This window comes from Dipodomys ordii, unplaced genomic scaffold, assembly GCF_000151885.1.
Source record: "Dipodomys ordii isolate 6190 unplaced genomic scaffold, Dord_2.0 Scaffold1, whole genome shotgun sequence".
Taxonomy (NCBI): Eukaryota; Metazoa; Chordata; class Mammalia; order Rodentia; family Heteromyidae; genus Dipodomys; species Dipodomys ordii.
Window position 1 is genome coordinate 43,463,802 of NW_012267217.1, and position 24,605 is coordinate 43,488,406.

The window sequence follows — 24,605 nt, forward strand, 5'->3', positions numbered from 1 at the left end:
CAATCATCTGCTCTGGTGGTTTTAGAAATAATAATATCTCATGAACACCAAGAAATAGAAATAAGAGGCTTTTTATTTTACCTTTCATGATTTTTGTTTTGTTTTGTTTTCCCCCTTTGTTGCTGTTTTTTATTTCTGTACTTTTTGTCTTGTATGTAAATTTATCTGTTTTGGAGAGGAAGCATAGCAATAGTGGGACAGAGGGTGAACTAATTCAGAGTGATACTCACAGGACACTATGTTGAAAATGAACTACACAGCTTGTGGGGGAGGAGTTGGAGAGGGAAAAATTGGGGGTGGGAACAAGGGAAGAGGTGTCACTGTTTAAAAAGAAATGTACTCTTTACCTGACTTATGTAACTCTAACCCCTATGTACATCACCTTTACAATAAAAGTAAATTTTAAACAATAATAGCTCTATTGAGGGAGTGCTTATTGTGCATTTGCCAGTTCACTCATGAGCCAAGCAATCTTCTAGCCAGCTCAACTATTATTCTTATTTTCCAAATGGTAACACAGAGACTCAGTGAATCTGAACTACTAATGAGTAGAGACTCCACTGGATATGAACCCAGGAAGCAGAACTTCAGAAGCCTCTAAGTTTTACCACCACACTACAGTGCCCCTATATGGATCTAAATCCGGAAGAATGCCATCACATGAATCACAGTACAGTGAAAGCTCCTTGCTTTAGCTGCTGTCCAGATTTACTCAAGTTCATATTCCTTTTTAGGGTCTGGCCTAGAGGAAAACTCCCCAAATATTTGGAAGTGCAGAAGTCCCTAGTTACAATGTGTCTTCCTGCAGCTGCCCACTATAGGATCTGGGGTCAGGCCTACAGTGCCATAGGAAGTTGCACTAAGCAAACTGCAGTCTCCCTTGCAAAACAATAGGAGTTCCTTTCTTCATGTCAAGACTTTATACTGACTTGAGCCTTTAACATCTACTTTGTGCTAAGATGCTTTGTTCCAATGGTTCTTAATAAGTTGTGCTTATCCCACTGGAATCAGATACCTCTCTCTTTCAATGTTTCTTTCTCTCTTTCCATCTTACTCTCTCCCTCTCTTTTACACAAGCCTTCCATCTGCCCCCTTCTTGATTCAAATTATGACTATCCTAGGTACAGCTCCCAAACTTTCATTATAGCTAGCTGGCCCAACACCATTTAGCTGAGCCTATATTCTTCCTTCTTAAAAAGAACCAAACTTGAACAAGAAACTGGAGTTCCCTTTCCCATCCTCCCCCAGATCCTCACCCTTGCAGGCTGCTCTGACTACACACCTACCCTGTGACCTGTATCTACATCACAAGAAAAACTTGATTGTTATTCAGTTGGTTTCTCTTGGTGATGATGCTTGTAAAAGTGACCAGAACCCCTGTAGGTAATTTCAAATATGTCTGGGTTTAATTGAACACAATGCATTTTGTAGAAATATTCACAACAAAGCCATTTCTCCACCACTCATCTCTATGGACCAAAGACTGCTTATTTCAGAAGCCTCTGGATGCCTGAGGAATATTTGTCTCATTATCCCCATTATTTTCTCCTCCAGGGAACTGTCCCTAATAAACTTTGCTATGTCTCTTCTCCTGGCTAGCTTTAATATGAGCCAGGGGAAAGATTTCAGAAAAGCATGAGTTCGTTTCTGCCAGGGCTTGCAAAATTGTCTTTTACAGCAGATGCATCTGTTAGTAATGATGGAGACAATCTGTGCGGCATAAGACAACTTGTTGAGAGATGAGTCTAAAAGACCTTCTTCCAAGAAATGTTTAACCTCTTAGTACCTTTGCCTGATAGTAAGATCCTGAATCTAATGTCTCCAGCGGACTACAAGGGGCCTTCTCATTTGGCATGGTCATTTTAACAAAACGCTGCATTGGGGAGCAAGAGGCCCTTGTGAATTTTGGGAGCCCCAAGGCTGTCAGTATTTCCTGAACTGGTACTTCAGCTTCAAGTACTATTTCCTCTTGGGGAGGCACAAGGTGACTGAAGTTAACAACGGTTCTCTTTAAAGGAACTGGAATCCCTTTAAAGGAATTGGAATCCCAATTCTCTACATTACCAAGAAAGTTTGCAAGTCTAAAACTAAATGCTCAAGAAGCAGAGAGCACCAGAAAAATCCTTAAATTAGTCCCCTAACCCACTTGTCTTATTAGCGTTTTTCCTCAGTCTGGAAATGAAATAGTCTTCTGCCAGAGATTTAGAGTAGTGTGGGTATGGACAACCAGGCCCAATGGGCCGAGCCAAAGCTAGAATCATCTCTGGGAGTCCAATTTCCCTTAAAGCTTATTTGCCAATGCATCAGCTGAGGCTACCCTGCTCGAGCAAGGATTGTCGACACCGAGACAGATAAGGCCATATGCCAGGAAGACAAGAAGCCCCGGGAAAAACATGGTTCAATGTCCTAGAATGTCCAAAAGAGTGAAAATGTCATGATTTTATTTTTAGAGCACTAAGCCAGAGAACAACTAAACCTGGAGTAAAATGCAAAATTCGTGGTCTTTATGAAAGTTGAAGCAACCCCATCTCAGATCTCGGTGGTCCTAATGTTTTTCTCTACCACGAGGAGCATTTTTGATAAGCTGTGCTAATATACCTCTTTGAGAAAGGCGTGCTAATATACCTCTCCCAAAGCTATTAACATGTTTTTCACAAGACACTCGAGAGCGGAATAGATTGAGCAAAGAGTAAAACACAACATTTCTTGTAGGAGGCTTTCACATACCTCAATTATACAGAAATAGACTCTGACATTGTCAATAGGGGTAGTAATGTCCAATCTCACACAACCCCAGTCAAAGCTAGGCAATGAGTAGAACTAGTAAACCCAGAGGAACAAACTGAATCTCTCTCATTGTAGCCCCCAGTTCATGCATCCACTCCAGCCATGTGAAAAAGTTCTGAATTTGTCCCTCGCGAGCATGGAGCAGCAGAACTCCTAGCTTACTCAACACGAGTTCCTTTCCACCTCCTTAATAGCATAGGCCCTGCTGGACCCAAGAAAGAAGAGTAAGCTTAGGTTTGTTCTCTTGGGAGATATTTCTAGTGACTATTATTGACCCCCCTCTAGCCCAGCTGAGGATAATTTGGATGACACAGACCTATTATTGGTCAGTAGACAAGAGGTCTTTGAAGAAAAACTTAGTGGAAATTAGAGAAGTGAATGACTTGAAGATTCATGGCTGTTTCCATTCTCTCTTTGTAGCCCTCAGAGTCTGATTTCTCCAATCTGCTTCTCTCTCTCTCTCTCTCTCTCCCCCCCCCTTTCTCTCTCTCTCCCTCTCGCTCTCTCCCCTCTCTCTCTGTCTCTCTCTCCCCCCCTCTCTCTTTCTATTTCTTATTTTTTTTGGGGGGGGGGGTCCGGTCGTGGGCCTGAACTCTGGGCCTGGGCGCTGTCCCTCAGCTCTTCAGCTCAAGGCTAGCGCTCTACCACTTGAGCCACAGCGCCACTTCTGGCTTTTTTTTTCTGCTTATGTGGTGCTGAGGAATCGAACCCAGGGCCTCATGCATGCAAGGCAAGTGCTTACCACTGAGCCACCTTCCCAGCCCCTTCTGATTCTTATTCTTTTTCCTTCTGTGGACTCTCCATTTTCCCTCCTTCTATCTTCCTCCTCTACTGCTATTCCCTTTATCTGATGTGAAAAATGGTAGCACTTGCTAACAAGCCTGAGGATATAAGCATCACAATATGTAATTAAAATACGTACGTGACAACCTTAGTACATTGCTTGGAGTTTTGTTGCATACTTATTAATATGTCTGTAATTTAATTTGAAATACTTCAACTTATTCTGTGAGATATTCTGCAGATGGTAGTTTAGGCTTCTTCTCCAGGGGCAATCAGCTGCCTTAATGGAAAACCCAGACTCCTGGGGTGCTCAGTTAGCACTGTATCAGGAAAAACACCCAGAAGCAGCTACTCCAAATGCTTGTTTTCTCCATCTCAATCAGCTGTATCTAATTAGCACAGTGAATTTTAAACATATTAAATGTGAGTATTTATTAAATAAATTCATGGCTTTTAATTGGCATATTACGGGATTTTCATGTGCTTATACTACTTTTCAAATATCTTATTTGATAGCCATGGAATCCAAAGTTCAAAGGCTTTGTTGGTTAAAAAAATAATAATTAGGTGTACTCATGATATTTAGATTGGCTAAAATATTTAAGAGACTTACCCAACCTTGCTTGAATAGAGCATAGGAATCTAGCTAGGCCTATAGCATAACTCTTGTGAGATTAAGCTTAGCAATCAGTAAATGGTCCCGGGTCCAGCCATTAGCCAGGAGAATTTCTGGTTCCTTAAACTGTAGAAGAGCATACTCCTGTCTGTGTTATCTCCACATCTGCCTCAAGTGAACGTGAACCATTCACGCAAGTGGGGATCAACACAGCAAAAAGAACAGAGACCTGGGATGTCATCATGCTTGTGGAGCAGATTGCCTAAGCTATTCTGCATCTGTTTATATGACTGTTTAATGAATGTTCACACCAGGGAGAGGGCGACTTGCTTTTATCACAACTTAGGAAGGTTGTAGGAGGCAGCTAATGCCCACTCACCTCCAATCTCTTTAAAGACTCCTAGGTGCTATCAAAAGGACTTTGCGCATTGTGCATTAAAAATAGGCTTAGGCCTAGGGCTGGGAATGTGTCTTCGGGGTAGAGTTCTTGCCTTGCATGCACAAACCCCTGTGTTTGATTCTTCAGTATCACATAAACAGGAAAAAAAAAAAAGATGGAAGTGGTGCTTTGGCTTAAGTGATAGAGTCCTACTCTTGAGCAAAAAGAAGCTCAGGGACGGTGCCCAGACCCTGAGTTTAAGCCCCGGGACTGGCAGAAATAAAAAGGCTTAAGTCAGATCATAACAGTAACATATAGAAAAAAAAAGACAAAGGTAGCTTTGTTTCTTATTTCTGCTGTCCCCAGAGCACTCACAAGAAACACCAAAAAGAGCTATTTTCTTAGCACCATGTTTTCAAAATTCATCATTGTTGTGGACAGTAATTGTATGCTTATCTATTTAAGGAATAACCAGACTGTTTTCTAAAATGGCTGTGCCATTTTACATTCCTAAAGCAGTAAATGAAGGTTCTAGCTTCTCTATATTTTTACTAAGATTAGTTATCTGCCTGTCTTTTTTCTTAATTATTGGGGGTATGAAGTAGTATCACATTTTTGCTTTATTTGCCTTGCCCAATGGCTAATGATGTAAAGGAACTTGTCTTGTGTACATTGTTCTATTATGTATCTATTTTGGAGGAATTTCTAACCAAATATTTTGCTTATTTTAAGATCTAAAGATCTATTATTGTTCCGTAAGAGTTTTCTGTATGTTACAGATATAAGACTCTTATCTGAAATGATATGGAATTTTTTTTCTGCCTTTCAGTCTTTTTCATTTACTTGTATCCTCTGAGGATAGTTAGAGAAGTTCAATTTATCTATTGTTTCTCTTGTTGTTTGTGTGGTGAGTATTATAGTGAAGAATTTATTGCTATATCTAAGATCACAAAGATTCATCTCTATGATTTCTTCTAAGAGTTTTATAGTTTTAGCTTTTAAATTTAGGTCTTTTGGAAATTAGGTCAAAATTCAGCTGATTTTGAGTGCTGAGTATGGTGTAAGTTAGGGCTCTACCTTTATTCTTTTGCATGTGGCTATATAGTCATTCCAGAACCATTTATCCTTTCTCCATTTAACAATTTTGGTGTTTCTGTTGAAAATACTGACTATAGATACATGGCTTTATTTCTGGCTTTCAACTTTTTTTCCCCATTGTGCAGTATAATCTTTGATCTGTACAAACTGTCTTTATTACTACTACTTTGTAGTAAGTTTTGAGTTGGCAAATAGAAGTCCTCCAACTTTCCTCCTCTTTTTAAGACTGTTTAGGTTATTCGGGGTCCTTGGCATTCCTGTCTTAATTTCAACTCCTTTTTGTTTCAAAAAAGAAAACTAATCTAGTGTTGTTGGGTTGTAACATCTATAAGTAGCTTCTGATTTTGCCTTCTATAGATTCAAAGGAAACCAATCTAAAATTTTATAGTTCTGTATTTCAATGTAGTAGGAATTTCCTTTAAAAACTAAGCTTACCAAAGACAAGATATTCTTAAAATGTCTTTGTGCACTATTCATCCTCTCACTTTTCCTAATGAGAGATCCTTTAAACCTATCCAGTGTGGGAATTGCTTGCTCAGAATGCTCACAGATATTGTCACCTCTTCTTTCATAGCAACCTTGGAGAGGTTGTCACTAGTTCATCAGAGAAGTGGAGGCAATGAACAAGAATTCATCTGATACCAATTTAACAGTCTGAACAGAGAAATAATTTTCACAAAAAATGCTCTCTGAAACCCCTCTTATTTAAAATTCTCGACCTAAGCATCATCTAATAAGTCATTACTTCCTTCCTTCACCCCCACTGTGTAATGCAATGGTCTCAAGAACTCACATAAGACCCCCTTCAAAAGAGTTCACCAAGAGGCAAGGAAATGGTGTTAAAAGCAGTGGAATCCCACAGAGAAAGGAGAAGAGAGCATGGAAAACAAGATAAGCAGATAAGCAAGTAACCAATAGGAAGCGCAAATGGGAGATGAAGAGGGGAAAAGGAAAGAGAAGCTGAGAAAGGGAGAGAGAAGCATATGGCAGGTATCAATTATTTACCATTTACGTACAATAAAAAAATGCACAGGAAGAGCACCAAATCCACTCACTAGCCATTTAAAAGCATATGGAAATAAAACATAGGCATTTAAAGGGTTGTAATAAATGTGTAATGCTCTTTGTAATGCCCCTGAAAGAATACAAGTGTTAAGCCTTGATAAATTACACTTAAAAGTAAGTGTAACATAAAAATGAAATTAGGAATACAAATAACCTCACACTTGGGGTTTAAAAAAAAATCTCCTTCAAACAGTTAATTAGAAAAGCCTCTAAGGGGCATAACTTTTCTTCTCCCATATTTCTCTTTCCTTAACACGAAAGTCCAGACATAACAGGAGCATATAAATAAATGGAACGAAGATGCAGAAGAAAAGGTCTACATTATGTCCTCTGCTCTGGAAAAAGGAGAGAAAGAGGAGTAAAAGAAGAAAAAGACAAACAAACAAAAAGAATAAATGGGCGCTGTCAGAACTATTTCCATCACTTAGTGGAGAACTGGATGAAACCCTTTAAGCAAGGGTCACAAAAAATATGTGGCTGGTCACAACTATGTGTATTGCAGCATTATTCACATAGCTAAGATATGGTACCAACCCGGATGCCCCTCAGTAGATGAGAGGATCAAGAAAATGTGATATATATATATATATATATATATATATATATATATATATATATATATATATATGGTGGAATTCTATGCCTCCATCAGAAAGAGTAACCCTGGCCCATTGGTTAGGAACTGGAAAGACTTGGAAAAAATCGTATCAAGTGAAGTAAGAAACTTAGGTCCCATGGTTTCCCTTACTTGCAATGACTAGTATACATCTAGGATAATCTTACCAGACAAGCAGAAAAGATCAAAAGCTATGTATATATGACCATATAAGATGATGCTAAGTAAAATGAACCCCAAGATAGGGACACACGAGGTTTTTTTGCTTTGTTGCTGTTGTTTTTAATGTACTATGTAATTTTTTTGTTTTTGTTTTTGTTTTTTTTGTATATTCTTCCCCCACGGTATAACCCCTGTTTTCACTGTATTTGATTCTGGTGCCCTGTATCTTGTATATATATTTTTCTAATTTGGGGAGGGAAAGGAAAATAACAAAATGCTGAAATAAGGATACCAGTTGATCCATTGTAATAGTGAGACATAGAGACACTAAGTTGAAAACCAACTTTACAGCTTTGGGAGGGGGGAGGAAGAATTGGGGAGGGTGGGAAGGAAAGGATAGTCCGGGGGGAAAAACAAAGGAGGGGGTAACAATGCTGGATAGGAAATGGACTCATTACCTTCCTCATGTAACTGTAACCCCTCTGTACAGTATCTTTACAATAAAAATTTTTAAATATGTGGCTGGTTTCAAGGGTTCTGTTCCTCAAGTGTGCATTTTAATAGTTTCAATGTTCTCTTCAAAATGTACTAGCTAATCAGAATTATTATGACCACACGCCCATTCTCTGTGATAATATAGTCATGTTTCTAATAAAACAGGCCTAGTATGTTCCAACCATTAAAGAGTGAATGGAGGGGCTGGGAAGGTGGCTCAGTGGTAGAGTGCTTTCCTTGCATGCCTGAGGCCCCGGGTTGGATTCCTCAGTAACACATAAATGGCAAAAGGAGAAGTGGAGCTGTGGCCCAAGTGGTAAAGTGCTAGACTTAAGCTGAAGAGCTGAGGGGCAACACCCAGGCCCAGAGTTCAGGCCCCACGACCGACCAAAAAATTTAAAAAGTGAATGGAAAGGAGTTTTGCTCCAAGAAGACTGTGGCTATTAGATCCTACATTTAAGCAGCAGAGGTAGGATGTCACTGTTGGCATATGTTGCTTTGCAAAAAAAGAAAAATCCATGGGAAAGTTCTACACCAACAAGAGTCCTGTCAGCAATCAATGAGTGGCATACTCTTTGTCCCCCTTTCCAATTAGTGCCCACATCTCTTAGGTATCTGCCACATAGCACCTGTACCTATATAACTTGGTAAATGTTACAACTTGGGTTCCCCAGGCAGCCCACTTTGAGACAGAGATCAGTGTGCTGAATATTTTTAGGAAGATCTTGGAATTCAACACTTGGAGAGAGGAAAAAGAAGGAGAGGAAGAGCAAAATTGGGAAGAGAGAGAAGCCAGACCTTTGGGAAGTTCTAAAACTGGACTGACTTCTCAAAGCTATCCCAATTGAGGTGAGAGGACCAGGCTTTTCCGCCCCTTCACTAGCCAGTCTCTGGCACAGCTGCCCAAAGAAAGAGACAGGGCTGGGCACTGGTGGTTCATGAGTGTAATTCTAGCTACTCAGGAGGCTAAGATCTGAGGATCACAGGTCAAAACCAGCCTAGGCAGGAAAGTCTGTGAGTCTCTTATCTCCAATTAACCACCAAAAAAACTGGGAGTGGAGCTGTGGCTAAAGAGACAAGAGTGTTATCCTTTAATATAAAAACTCAAATGACTGCACCGAGGCCCTGAGTTCAAACCCCAGGACAGGCACAAAAAGAAGAGAGGAGAGGAGAGGAGAGAAGGAAGGAAGGAAGGAAGGAAGGAAGGAAGGAAGGAAGGAAGGAAGGAAGGAAGGAAGGAAGGAAGGAATAGAAATAGGATGAAGAGGGAAGTGAAAAGGGAACTCAGAAAGGCATTATCACAGCTAATCTGAGACAACTCACTGACAACTGAGGGTTGTCTGACTACAACACTTCTGACAACACCTCCTGAAAAAGAATATTTGAGTCCATATTCTGCTGCTATAACAAAACACCTGAGACTGGGTAACTTATAAAGAAAAACCTTTGACTCACAATTCTAGAGGCTGAAAGAATGAGTTTGAGCACCCCCCATCTGACAAGAATCTCATGCTCCACCATAATATGGGCAGAAAAGCAGAAGGGCAAGCAGGCATGTGCAGAAGAGACAGCAGAACAGGTGAACTCTCTTTAGAATAACCATGCGCATAAGAAAAGCATTAGTTCCTCTTAACCTAATCACCTTTTAAAGGCTTCACCTCCCAACACCGCCGCCATGGCAATTAAATGCCCACCAAAGTATCTGAGTAGACAGATCATGTCCAAACCATTGTAAGAGTCTAAGCAGTCTATATCCATGCCCTTCACGGGGAACAAGCAGATTAGGCCTTTTAGGTTCGGTATTCATTCAGGCAACTCATACCGCATCATTTCTGTGGGCATGGCACTAATCTACAATTCCAGCTACATCTTCAGGCTCAGACCAGAAGATTTTGTACCCATTGCTGCGTCTCAATTTTCTCTGAGACAGTACAGTATGAAGAGCTTGCCTGGCCATTTCTTCTCACTGACAACTGCAAGAATTCAAATGGTTAGAATATGTTACAAACAAGTCCTCCAGTATTTAACAGAAGGCAAAAAAGGCATCTTGAGGTAACAGCAGGCTACTTTACCATGTAATATAGCCAATCCATTGACATAGGTCAAAGATGGACAGAAAGAGAAAAGATATTGCTAAGGAGAAATATACTGGAACTTTAGTCTTTCTCTCTCTCTCTCTCTCTTTCTCTCTCTCTCTCTCTCTCTCTCTCTCTCTCTCTCTCTCTCTCTCTCTCTCCTGATTTCTCCCTGTCAGGTATTACTGCAGGGCAAGATGTCGTCCATAAATTATAGTCTGACCCTATTTTCTAAATTTCATTAAAACCCTGTATTCTTCGTCTTTATCTGAAAATTTCCTCTTTCAACTCTTCCAAAGACACTCCTGGGTCTGTCTTATTACCCAATAAGTAACCTGCTACTGTGCACGCCGACTGTAATCAAGCCTGTGCTGCAGTTCTAACAATGCACCTAAGTGTGCCACAGACTTCCACAGTTCACCCTGTTGTGTCATTTCACTTAATTAATAAGCAGAACAAAAGATTTGAGAAAAGGAGGAAATTTGATTACGCAGCGTTGTAATGGCCCACAAGGCTACTATAAAGACCGAGTGGGGTCTACCTCCCCTGAAAATCTCCATTTGCTCCACGATGGTAGAGTGGAAATGGCAGCTTGACTCCTCCCAACCCCCAGGTGACCTTTAGCTGCATCTCTCAGTAATACCAAACCATTAGTCATGCCTGGGTCAGTGATGTGTCAATAATGGAATAATTATCGAAGGCAGCTTTGAAAGGAAGAACAGCAGCCTCGATTCAGACCTAGCTCAACCCAAACCGGCACCACGGTTTGTTGAATAAATGAGTCGATGTCGAATAAATGGCCCCTTTACATCTGGGGACCTAAAGACTACAGATTCCATTAATCCCGGGTTTATTTGTAGCAGCTAAATACCTCTTTAGAACAATGAGTGGCATGGCTTTTACTCCTGCTGACTGCATCCCACCCTTCCTGAGCAGAAGAAATTTACTGTAGTTAATGGCTCTGGCATTTTAAAAGGAAGTCAGTCAGCAGGGCTATTCAGAACACCTGTGTATTTGCAGAATGTTAGGCGCAGAGAAGATACAGGCTTGAGGTTCTCAAATTAGGGAGGTGTCACACTCTGCCAAGTCTCTTATAGCAAGGTATCAAGAAGAGAAATGAAGAGCATTCAGAGAGGCAATAATGGCTCCATAGGTTAAAGCCGGTGACACATGAAACAAACAGGCACACAGGGTGGGACAACATGAAGATGGAGCCACGCAGCACAGGAGAGACCTGCACAGAACCCTCCCAAGCCCTCCCAAGGGAGAAAGCCTATGCTGACAACTTAGTCTTGGATCTGTCTTGGCTTCCAGATCTGAGATAACTTTCTGTGGTGTAAGCCAGTGTGTGTGTGTGTGTGTGTGTGTGTGTGTGTGTGTGCGCGCGCGTGTGTGTGTGTGTGTGTGTGTGTGTGTGTGTGTGTTATGACAGCCTTAGCAAAGTCACATGCAGCCAGCAGGCCCAAGTAGAATTCAACACTCAGCATTCACTTGCTGGGAAATCGTGGACAACTTACTTAAACTCTACTAGGTTCTATTTCTTTAAAACTAAGACAAAAATGGCTGGGAATGTGGCTTGGTGGTAGAGTGCTTGCCTAGCATGAATAAAACCTGGGGTTCGATTCCTCAGTACCATATAAACAGAAAAAGGCAGCAGGGGTGCTGTGGCTCAAGTAGTAGAGTAATAGCCTTTAGCAAAAGAAACTCAGGGACAGTGCATAGGCCCTGAGTTCAAGCCCCAGGACTGGCAAAAAAAAAAAAAAAGCTAGGACAAGAATACAGTTTATCTACTTCACAAATTTATTATGGGCTTCAAGAGTTCCCATATATAAAAGCACTTTTGAAATTCTAACATAGTCCAGTAAAGGAGAGAGAGCTTAGGCCCCAAAATGCTCAATAGCAGTTTTTACACTGTCACAGTCTTCTTGAAAGCAAAAGTTCAGTTCCCATAATGCTCTTTTTTAATAAGCAAGTATTTCCTGTAAGTTCATTATCACTAGAATAAATCTTATGTCACTCACATCCAGTTGTCCAAAAGAGCTGCATGAAAAAGGAAAACCGTCAATGAACAAATGCCTTTTATAGGCAATTCCCTGCTAGTATACATCCTTACTGTGATTTGATGAAAACAGCACTTCCTGTGGTCTTTCTCCAATCCATCAAAAAAAAATCTTATAACCATAGTTGAATTTTAACATTAGAGAAATTTCAATAGAAAAGTACTCTACCAAAATACTTGACCAGTCCCTCTTAAAAACCAGCAATTCAGGGTCATTAAAAATAAGAAAATCTTGAAAAACTGCCACAACCAACAGGAAGCCAAGGAGAGGAGAGGTTTCAATATAATGTTACATCCTGGAAAGAATCCTTGAACAAGAACTATGTAAATTGGAATACCTATGGACTTTAGTTAACAATAATATATCAAAATTGGCTCATTAACTACAACAAATATGCCATGCTATCATAAGGTGTTAATAATGAGAGAAACCAGCTGAGTGTGGTGGCAGATATCTGTAATCCAGGCAATGAACACAAAGTTTAAGAGTGGTAGCATCCTGGGGAGGAGACAAAGTGGATGTGTGTAGCAAGGGTCTAGGCCTTACATTGGGTGAGTTTTATATAACTTACATAGACATAATATATTCTTTGGTATGTATCCAATAAAATACATATTTTTTAAAGATAATAAAAAACCCTAGCTATAGTATATACCAATCAGGTTCAGGCAGACAAGGAAACCAACTTCAGCTTAAAGAGAAAAGAAATTTATTAGTTAGCAAGATTTTGGGTGGCTCAGAGAATAGCCAGAAGGATAAGACAGCCAGGCTATGGCTCAGCCAAGAATTCAAGCAGCAGAGCTAGTCCTGCAATGACACCATCAAACACAGACCCTACAGCTTACATCTCCCAAGAGAGCCAGGTCCCCTCTCAGAACTGAAGGAGGGGACAGTGGCTGCCACCACAGGTCCTCATGTGTGTGTCCTGAAGTGTGTCTTCACACTTCACCCTCTAGCTTTAGTTTCAAGTAGCCAATCTGCCAACCCATTAGTCCTGCCTATGAACTGGGAGTAGCTTCTTGTCTTAGGCTTTCTCTATCCAGATACAGTCATCAGTCAGATGCAGAAAACACTTTCACACCTGGAATTGACGGAAGGCCCTAAGAGAGGGCTATCGCGACCTTACTAAACTTCACACCATCAGAACAGCTGCTATCCCATATCTGACGCTGTTAGGAACACCCAAGCCCTATTAACAGTTGTTAAACCTTAATGTTCATATACTGTTTAGCTTTGGGATAATTATATGCTGGAGTAATTGTTTTGTTGCAGATACAGAACTAGTATACACACCTCGTGATGGAGTGGGATATATCTGAATACAAGAAATGTTTCCACTTCAGTTATTCTGGAAAGAATCCCATCTTCTGCTCTTGACTAGTCAAGGTCTGTGTTTAAGGAAGGATAACTGTCAACTTTCAACTATAAACCATTTTCTATTCTATTACATTGTCTTCCAAAATATCTTCAGACCAAAGGGAACAAAGCCCACTACCAAAATATATGTTAGGTCATATTCAAGGGTCATATAATAAGGCACTGAAAACAATGTTTTGACACATTTTTCACATCACCATTTTTCTTCTTATCCTCACAGGTTTATTTGAATTTTAGAAAAAAAAAGGAGACCAAGAATAGAACTGGGACCCTTTTTGTTCTATTACTTCTGAATCAAGAAGACCTTACTCGTCACCTCTTTTGTAATTTCTTTCTCTTTCTTTAAACTAAGAAATTTGTCACTCATGCTGTTTCTCTGACAATCAATTCATTGATCTTCACCATTCTACTCTAGTAATATTTGAAATGCAAATGAGGTCGCAGGTCTCCTTTCCATTAAAAAAGGGTCATTCAGAAAGAGTAAAATTGTGCAGTTCTATAAATCCTCCATCTTTCTAATATGTGTACATATCAATCTTTTTTCCTTTAATTTTCTTTTTTATCAAAGCAGAAAGTAAACTGCTGGCAAAGGCATATAGTGGTTAATCTTCCAAAACACAAGAAATCATTATATTGGAAGACTCTTTATTCATTTGACCGAAACCCCTCAATTTCTTAGACACTCAACATCAGCAGTATTAGCAAGTCTCTTTGTATCTATCATCTACTTCATGCATCATTCATATAAAAGGTGACCCAGGTCCCATTAGTTGACTAGATGATCTGAATCTTCTGGGTTACTAAGATAAGTCATTTCTAGTGGTCCTTCTTTTAAAGTTAATGGAATAGAACAGAATACATGCTACTTAAAAGAACACCCTGCTGGGAATGTCTCACTAAGCTAAGGTTAATTCTTTTCAGTATTTCATCCTTCTTTCTCACCCTTATTCTTGCTTTCATTGTGAAGGACTGTATTTCTGAATTTATTTCAGATCCAGAAGTATAGAAGATCAATGTCAAGGCCCCAGCTGGGACTTCACATACATGAATTGGAATTCATATCTGCCCTCTGGTGCAAAGCCTATTTCCCTGAAAATGGTGCCTTTCTCCACCAGGCCTTGGTTAAGCCCATGAGAGCAACAGTCCAGTTGCTCAATGGAAGCCATGTTGATCAAAGCCTCAAAGTTGAAGGCCTTCTCTGTAATACCCTACAGATCTGAGAGATTGCTCACCTCCTTATTTGCCATGAAACTGTCACTAACCTCAAATATAGTTAGGTCTTAAAATACGTGTGTGTGTGTGTGTGTGTGTGTGTGTGTGTGTGTTTTGGGAGATTTAAGAAGGGAATCACTATCAAGGTCAAAAATCTTTCAACAGAACCCAGTAAAGTTCAGTGAACAGTTCAAATTCTGAAATTAACAGAGACTTTAGTGGTTGTCCACTGCCTACCTTCCTACCATCATCTCCCACTTGGACATTTTATTTCTCCCATCCCAAGTTGCTTGGCATTTTCCGTGAATGCTTCTGCATTCATGATGCCTAAGATGATTCCAGCCTTCCGCCACCCTGCTAAGGCTTCTTCATCTTCCAATGTCACTTATTTGCCAGGCATCTTTGTGGAATGCTGACTGACCGTGTTCTAGATATTTCTGCTTTGCTCTTACTTGTCTGTGCCTACCTTTTGGGATTTGTCATTCAGATTCATTTACCTGTCCATTATGCCCATTCAGAGCATCTAATCTTTCACTCATAAATTCTTGCCAACCCAAATCTAAGAGTCAAAGTGGTGGCTGTTGGATCCACCTAGCATCTAAGGTGAGCAAGGCCAATCTGACCAAGAATTATCTATATGAATTAAGTATCTCTTATCAAAAGTGCATGCATGCAAAAATGTTTCTAATTTGGGACTTTTTGTCTGATTTTGGAATACTCACATGCACATAATAAGATACCTTGGAAACAGGTCCTGAGTTGAAAGATGAAAAAATTATGTATGTTTCACATACACCTCATATTCGTAGCCTTAAAATAAGTTTATACATTATTTGTATTTTGCCTACTCTTTTACTGTGACCTGCCACATGAAGTCAGGTATGGCATTTTCTACTAGCGGTACCAAATTGGTACTCAAAATGTGAAGCCCTGCAGACTTTGAAGCTTTTCTCATTTAAGATATTTGAATCAGAAATGCTCAACTGTAACTTCAATTTAAAAAATTCCCCAATTAATTAAGGAATTTATCATTATTCACTTAAATTAGTTATATGTAAGAGGCATTTTAATGGCTTCTTATATTTCAGGGGAACTTCTTCTAACATACTTTTTTTTGCCAGTACCAAAATTTGAATTCAAGGTTTAAACTAGTACTCATTTAGTTTGTTTGCTTGACTAGTTCTCTACCATTTGTTCCATGTCTCTCCCACAGCTTTTTGCTTATTATTTTAGAAACAGAGTCTCTTGGACTTTTCTGTACGAGCTGGCTTCAAACTGAAACACTACAGATCCCAACCTCCTGGCTGATCAGCCCACCACCAACATACTTCCTTTTTAGTCATATATTAATTATACAGGAGGAGGAATTTCATCAGGACATTTTCATGCATGTTTGTAATATATTCCAATAATCTTACCCCTCCAACATATATTCTATAAATCACAACTAAAGCTCTAATAAGCTGTCTTTAGCTACTGTTTCAAATGATGCAACACCATCACCCTGCTGAGGAATTATTTCAGTGTCCATGCTTCATGCTTAAATGGCTTTCTTATGTCTCTAAATATACAGACATACAACACCTGACTTCCAGCCCATTCTATATTCATAGCCTATTAGACCACTTAACTAGTTTCCTGCTGTAGTAGTCAAAACACAGATACAGACATAAAAAACATACACACCAAACACCTTTAAAAGATCAACTAAAAGAGAGCCTGTGTGATTTTCCTAAGATATGTAATGGACAGATTTAGGGAATAGTCAGCTAGTTCTGATAGTTGAAATGACGTTATCAGAATCTATAGTTTATAGATCTCTTCATTCCTAACACAGCCTCATTCCCAAAGAGGTACATGTATTTCTGGTGAGAAGCATAGACATAGCAGACCATTTCGGGACCCCAGTCCTATTTCCTCAGCCTACCTCAAGTTTCAGCTGGAGGTGGTGTAGACAGTACCTAACTAAGGCATTAAAGTCCAGTTCAACCTCCATGGTACCATCCACATTTCTGCCTTGACCAGCAGCACTCTCTATGTGCCAGCCTACAAAGTTGTATTTGCTGTTGCCTATTGAACAGAAATGTCTAAGCTAGAAGTGTAAAGCTGCTCACTCTCTTGTAAAAGAGGGCAGAGTTGGTCAGCAAATGTCCCCTCCTCAACACAATTCTCACACACCATCTTTAAGGTCCATCAGAAAGTCCCAGGGACATTCAGCCCTGTTTGTCTACAGTGGAAACAGCCCAAGAACACTTTCATTTGCTTTTTCTTCCATCTTTGTCTTGATCTCCACACCCCCACTTCTGTTTCCTGAGACTATTGCCAAAAATTAATTACTTATGCATACACCTTAGTTTCAGAGAAAGCCAAACAAAGTTAATAGGCATCTGTTATTATTTATATCATCTGAGCCTTGAAGGCAATGGGATTACATGAGAAATCTCTCCCTCCATCTGACAGGGACATCATAGCCAAGTTACAACTCCCTATGTAGAACCACTATTGCATAGTGTTTATATACATAGAAAAGCAGGGGTCAAGTTTGCTGCCCTCAGCTTTTTCTTGAGATAATGAATGATAAGTAAGCCTTGGGTCATGCACACTTTTATTCAACATCCTATGTCACCTCCAATCTACCTACTCCTCCTTGTCCCTACCCTACACTCAAGCTGGCACTGGGCCCACCTGTCAAAATGTCAGCCGTTCTTCACTGTGCCCTTGGCCTCACAGTTCTTGATGTGCTAGGAAAGATAAGAGAAGACAAGCTTTAGAAAAACAAGGATGGGATTACATTTGCCTGTATTTCCTCAAGTATTTTCTCTCCAGTACACCAAAAGCCTTCTGACCAGACACAAAGTAAGTATTCAATAAACATGTGCAGATTGATAAATGAGAAAATCCCATTATAAGTGTATTTCACTCCATTCAATATGAAAATGATTATTCCTTTTCTCTTTATGAAGTTTCTCTAAAGTAACTGAATATTGATAAAGGTGTTTTTTTTAACAATTCCAAATATCAGGAGATCTATAGGACAATGTTTCTGTCTATAATAGTACAGACATTTACAGTCAGAATTCACACTTGCAATAATATTTGTAATGCTTTTTAACTTAGGCTTTTTATATGGTGCTATTCTAGATGCTTCTTAATATTTTTATCATAAAATTGGACTGATGAGAAGGGAAGACTGGTTTAGACCTAGTGGCATTTAGGATAGATTACAGAGTAGAGTGCAATATCTTAATATCAGCAGACTTTAGAATTTTCATAATAGTTCAGAAATGACAAATGATGGTGACAGTAAAATTGGAAACGGAGAATGGGTTAAAAAAACATTCTACAGACAAAGACAGGAAGATGCTGGTTAGACAGTTGCTATGGGGAGAGAATTTCAACATATGAAAGTGTGCAAATGTGAAAATGAGTGAAGATTCCCTAATGAGCCTAGAGAAGGAACTAGGGTGGGAGGTATTCTGATGAGCTAATTTTACCCTTAATCAGTTTGGAGTTATGGAAAAAGTCAAGTTGACATTGCCCATTAGACATTTGAGAATGGGCAGATAACATTCAGAAATCATGAGCAGAGATTCAGATTTAGATATTTCAACTCAATTGGCATCAGCAAATCCTATTTTGTCCAAATCCTGAGTTGTGTTTATGTGATTATAGCCCCTCAAAAGAAGTTTCCTTTAGGCTATGTTTTTCTTACTTTCCCAAATGGACTTTATATTTCTATAATCTAGAAAAGGTACAAAATTCAAGTAGAGCTGGTATTCTCTTTTTTAAAAAACACTGCCTAGTCACTTACCAACTTTTCATCTCTTGTTTGCTAAAGGTTCACAGTCCCCACCAAGTCACATTAGCACACTTACCAATTTCATGCTTGATCATCTGTATTCCAGCTTGAAGCTGTTTGTTCAGTTGGGTCAATAGGTATTTACTGAGCATATAATATGGCCCAAGAAGTGTGCTCACACAGAGGGAATGAAGATGATTAACATGTAACATCTTCCCTGAGGAGCTATGAGTCTTAAGAAGACATCAGCAAGGGGCTGGGAAGATGGCTCAGTGGTAGAATGCTTGCCTTGCATGCATGAGGCCCTGGGTTCGATTCCTCAGCACCATGTAAGCAGAAAAAGGCAGAAGTGGTGCTGTGGCTCAAGTGGTAGAGCGCTAACCTTGAGCTGAAGAGCTGAGGGACACCAGGGCCAGAGTTCAGGCCTTATGATCGACAAAAGAAAAAAAAAAAGAAGAAGAAAACATCAGCAAGTTAGGTAAGAGCAGTTAGGAGATAAAGAAGAAGACAGCTGTCCGGCTTAAAGTGCTCAAAGACAGCTGATGGAAAAGACACACGTAGAACAGCATGTAGAAAAGGAGAAGAAGCAGGGTCTTCCAAACAGAAGTGAGGCTGTGTGAGGGTTGCAGGGGTTAGGAACCAGTTGGTTCATTAAAGGAACTAAGGAAGGCTCAGTTGGAGGTTAGTTGACGCAGAGAAAGGGGCTGTAGAATATCACATAAAGTCACGTCAGAAATTCATCTTGGAAAGTGGCTCAGTGGTAGAGTGCTTGCCTTGCATGCATGAGGCCCTGGGTTCGATTCCTCAGCACCACATAAGCAGAAAAAGCTGGAAGTGGCACTGTGGCTCAAGTGGTAGAGTGCTAGCTTTGAGCTGAAGAGCTGAGGGACAGCGCCCAGGCCCAGAGTTCAGGCCCCACGACTGGTAAAAAAAAAAAAAAAGAAAGAAATTCATCTTGGCCAAAGAAGAATGGATCTAGGAACCAGAAAAAAAGTGTCTAGAAGGTGTGGCTTAAGAACAACAATCAGGGGGCTGGGAAAGTGGCTCAGTGGTAGAGCATTTGCCTTGCATGCCTGAAGCCCTGGATTTGATTCCTCAGCACCACATAAGCGGAAAAAGCCAGAAGTGGCACTGTGGTTCAAGCGGTAGAGCGCTAGCCTTGAGCTGAAGAGCTGAGGGACAGCGCCCAAGCCCAGAGTTCAGGCTCCAGGACTGAAAAAAAAAAAGAATCAGAGAGAATAGACCTTGTCTAATGGGGTATTTGAGTCTCAGGGTAACCAACCATGTACAACTAAGGCCAATAACCAGTAAAATTTACATGTCTTAATGTAGTTTAAGCTTAGATCATTAAAACCTATTCCTTTTGTTTGTCTGTTTTTGTGCCTACTGGCACAAACTGGGACTTGAACTTAGGACCTCATGCTATGGTTCAGTTGCTTAGCTGGCATTCTACCACTTGAGCCATGCCTCTAGTCTCACTTTTTTCTGGTTAATTGGAAACAGTCTCACAGACTTTTCTGCCTAGAATAACTAGGCAGAAACTAGGATTACAGGCATAAGTCTTCAGTGTCTGGCTGTTAAAGCTTGTTTCTAATTACTAAAGTGTGTGTGTGTGTGTGTGTGTGTGTGTATGTGTGTGTGTGTATGTGTGTGTATGTGTGTGTATGTGTGTATGTGTGTGTATGTGTGTGTGTATGTGTGTGTATGTGTGTGTGTATGTGTGTGTGTGTATGTGTGTGTGTGTGTGTATGTGTGTGAACTCTGGCAACAGGCCCTAGTATCAGACTCAGATCCTACAATGAAGATCACTATGAGCTTCTTATTCATCTAAACTGCTTTCCCGCTCTCAAAATTTCTTCATGCTATGTCCTCTATGCCATTAGACTCGTTATATATTAGGATAATTTATCCATAAATATCAAAAACCTATTCAGAAATGTTGAGTTTATCCTAGGGGAAGGGGAGTATCTTACAGAATCTCAAAGCAGAAATACATCTTGACTGCAAAAGACTGGATCATAGGACCAAAAACAGCATCTGGGAAGCATTCTCTATCTCTTATCTCTGCTTCAATATGTGTGCTGTAGAGTGCAAAGAATAATACTAAACAGACATATTCTGCTTCTTCAGAGTGAAATGCCCACTACCCAGCAAGGAAGTATTCCAAGTTCCTGCTTCCAATAACAATTATTTCTTTGTCATTCTCAATTTCAAATCTCCTGGGAAGGGAATCAGCCTGGGTTAGGGAAATAGCCTTGAACCAATTCATCTGACAACCAATTCATCTGGGCCAGTGAGGAGGTTCATCCTGAGCTGGGAAAACTCTCTACAGAGTTATTCACAGTAGGTAACAACCCTAACATCACCATCACCTAAGCAACTAATTCAGGGAGTAGTCTCCAAAATATCCCTACCCCCACCACACAACCACACGCTGACAATATCCATATTCAGCTGTTGAGCCTATAATCTTATCATTGCATCTTATCAATGACCTTCTCATCCTTCTCTGATGGAGCCACCTAATCCAGCTGATGTGGGGGTTAGAACATCATGTAAAACTTTTGTTTATCTACCCATAAGTTCCACCATTCCCAAAGTATGATAACTCTCAACAATAGCCCGGGGGGTGGATTTATTTTTATAATACTCTACAAGCCATCCCCACTCCACACAGTTGTCTACTGACTGGTTTGTGTATTTATCCAAACCATGTTCTCTCTTTTGCCCAATTTCATGGTAGCAATCTCAATTACCAATGCACAGAGTAGCATGATGACATGATTATAATATATGTACAATTCAGTTAGCATGGTACTGTGCAAAACAAGAACTGTCTGCATTCTGATTTGATTAACGGATGGACTAATAGGCAAAACATGATCCCACATAGACGTGCATCGACTATTCTGAATTCTGTCATTCTGTTCAACTTCCTTCTCAAGTCTCCCTTTTACAGAATCAGAAATTAAAGAGACTGGTGGGTGGTAGGGCCGGAAGGTTTCTCAGGCTACTTTCCTTGCTCACTTATCCTGTCAATTTTCATTGTTACTCTTTTATTGTCATCAAGTTTATGAGAGAAAAAGATGGCATCATATTAAGGCATAATTAGGATAATAAACGGGAGCTGTGGTTTGTTTTTGGATTGAATCCAATTGGGTAGCACACATAATCACCTCTAGCTGACTGCTTGATGATTGTGACTTTGACAAAGTGGCATTATTTACTGCTAATGGAGGAGATGATGATTTATTACTAATTACTCTCTTTTTCAACAATTTTTATATTATGTTAAATGAAGGATTATAGTAGGGTAATAAATATTCTCTAGAGGAAAAATGTCTGGCAGCAGAGTTCATGAGACTGTACCCCGAGGAGAAGATCCATTTTAATACTCAGGACCAGACTTCAGAGAAACCCAAACTAAATAGTCCATCACTAACCATCTCTCCCATCTCTCCTATGAGCTCTTTTTTCCTTCCTTCAGGAATCTCCACTCTAGTGCTTCAAGCCACGTCACCTACCGACCATCAGTTTCATTCTTTTTTCCTCCTGAAAAGCTACTGGGGAAAGAGCTTCAGCCACAGTAGTATATCCTAGGTCAATGTGGGTTTCCAGAAACTCCTGAGGATGAGGGGAAAAAAGAAAACATTAACCCTTCTAAGTGGGAACTGAAGATGCTTTTAAGTATCATGAGTATGAAGAGTGTACAGAGAAAGAGTCTAGTGACAGAGGGGACAAAACGTAAATGTGGAGTCCTGAATCTTACAAATAAGGGTGCGACCCTTGGGACAAGATGGGGATGCACTAACAAGTCAATCACATCTCTTTTGGAAGAGGAACAGATGCAGACTTGGGTGGCTCTAATTGGTAGTGTTGGACTTGAGCTTTTGTGAGAAGAGAAAGTGCTCAAATCCTGCCACAAAATGCAGAATGACATAGATAGAGTAGAAGATAGAGTGGAAGACTAGGAGAAGGAATGAGAGATTAAGGAAAACTGAGCAAAAGATGGATTGAAAGCTCCTTGAGGTATACAAAAAGGAGATACCTTTTAAAACTTCTTTATAATCTCTACAATGCCTAGAACAGTTGTCCAAAGCAGAGAATGCTCTGAAACAGTATATTGATTGAGTTTTGGCAGCTGGATTAAAGGAGAGAGAGCCAACACTCACCACATGCAAATCAATTAATGATTTTTTTTTTGGCCAGTCCTAGGGCTTGAACTCAGGACTTGGGTGCTACCCATTAGCTTTCTCAAGGTTAGTGCTCTACCACTTGAGCCCCAGCTCTACCTCTGGATTTTTGGTACCTAATTGGACTGAGAGTCTCACAGACTTTACTGCCTAAGCTGGTTTTGAACCATGATCCTAATATCTTAGCCTCCTGACATTAGGGTTACAGGCATGAGCCATGAGTGCCTGGTTCAAAGGAGTAATTTTTTTTAAAGATTTGCAGACCAGATTTGTAAAAGATGCTATCTCTTACTATCAGGAAGTGCAATATCATCAAGTTAAGCTAAATTATTATTTTCTTCCTGTTTCACTAGTGGTTTTCATTGCAAGCTAAAATTCCATATACTTTATAATTAGCACACACAGCAGTATCTGATTTTAATGTGTACTCTTGATCAAATTTTATTGTTGAGTAAGTTGCTCTTGGGGTTAGTTTACAGTATTGTTCTTACTAAACTTGTAGACCTCTTATTAGAAAATGTGGTTTCTTTTCACATTTTTTAATATTATATACTTCTTTCATTTGAATCCTATATTCAGACTGCCAAAAATATAAATTGCTTCATTGATATAAATAAATTTAACAATGTTTTACATTTTCTGGCATATTTATGTGTAATCACTGAGCTGATAGCCAAAGGTACCAACCATCTTCACCCTAAAACTCTTGGGGTCCACCCAGACATATATGTACCTCTCAGTAAACACAACATTGGATTCTTGCCATCACCTCCATGCTAAACAAATCTTAAGCAGTGATTTGTGAATTAAGTCCTAAAGGATGAGTAGAAGTTGACAAGGCAGAGAAGAGAGTGTAAAACAATTGATGGGAAAGGGGGAAACAGAAGATAGACCATATGGGATGGATGCTAAAAATTTTCTTAGTCAAATTTTAACCAATAGGCAACTTGTGGCTCTAACTGTACTTCTAAGAAAGTACAGTTATTCCTTAGTATTCATGTCCCTCAAACCACCGAGAATCTCCAACAGCCACAAAAATCCACTTATTCTCAAATCCCTTCTATTAAATGGTGTATTTCCATATAACTGATGTGCATCCTCCTATTTATTTTAAATTATCTCTAGTGTATTTATAATACCTAACACAGTGCTATGTAAATAGTTGTTAGGCTGTGTTGTTTGGGGAAAATGACATAAAAAATGTCTGCACATGTTCAGTACAGGCACAATTTTCAAATAAATATTTTCATCCCTCGGGAGTAGAATCCACAGATGTAGAACTAACAGATAAGATATGGAGAGCCAACTGTAATATGATTTTATCTGTATTTTAGAAAACACACTGACACAGTGCAGAAGATAGATCTAAAAGAAAAGAGAACTAAAGAGAGCAGCTGGGAGTTATCCTGGTAAGAAAGTAAGAGGTAAGTTACCCAGAAAAGAATGAACAGTCTCTAGGGATAATTCCTTAGACTTATCATGACTTATAACTCATTAAATAGATGAGCATGAAAGAAAGAGAGGACCTCAACATTTTTAATTTTACCCTGAATGTGTGTGAGAAATTTTGTGAGAAAGCATTGTATATATGTTTTTAATGGAATTTCACCTTAGGCTTTGTCTTCTAAAGAACTTTCATCTAAATTGAAGAAACAAGTATTTGTACCAGAAAGGAAGAAAAATGAACATCCTTTGAGCACTTACTAAGTGCTAGATTTAGTCTAAGCACTCATATTTAGCCCAAGTATTCATATTTAGCCTTCATAAAAGTCCTGTAGTACAGATATTATGTTATTTTTGCACACCGAGAAGCTGTTTTTTTTAATTTTTTTTCTTTTATTTGTGAAGATACTGTACAGAGGGGTTACAATTACATGGGCAGGATAAT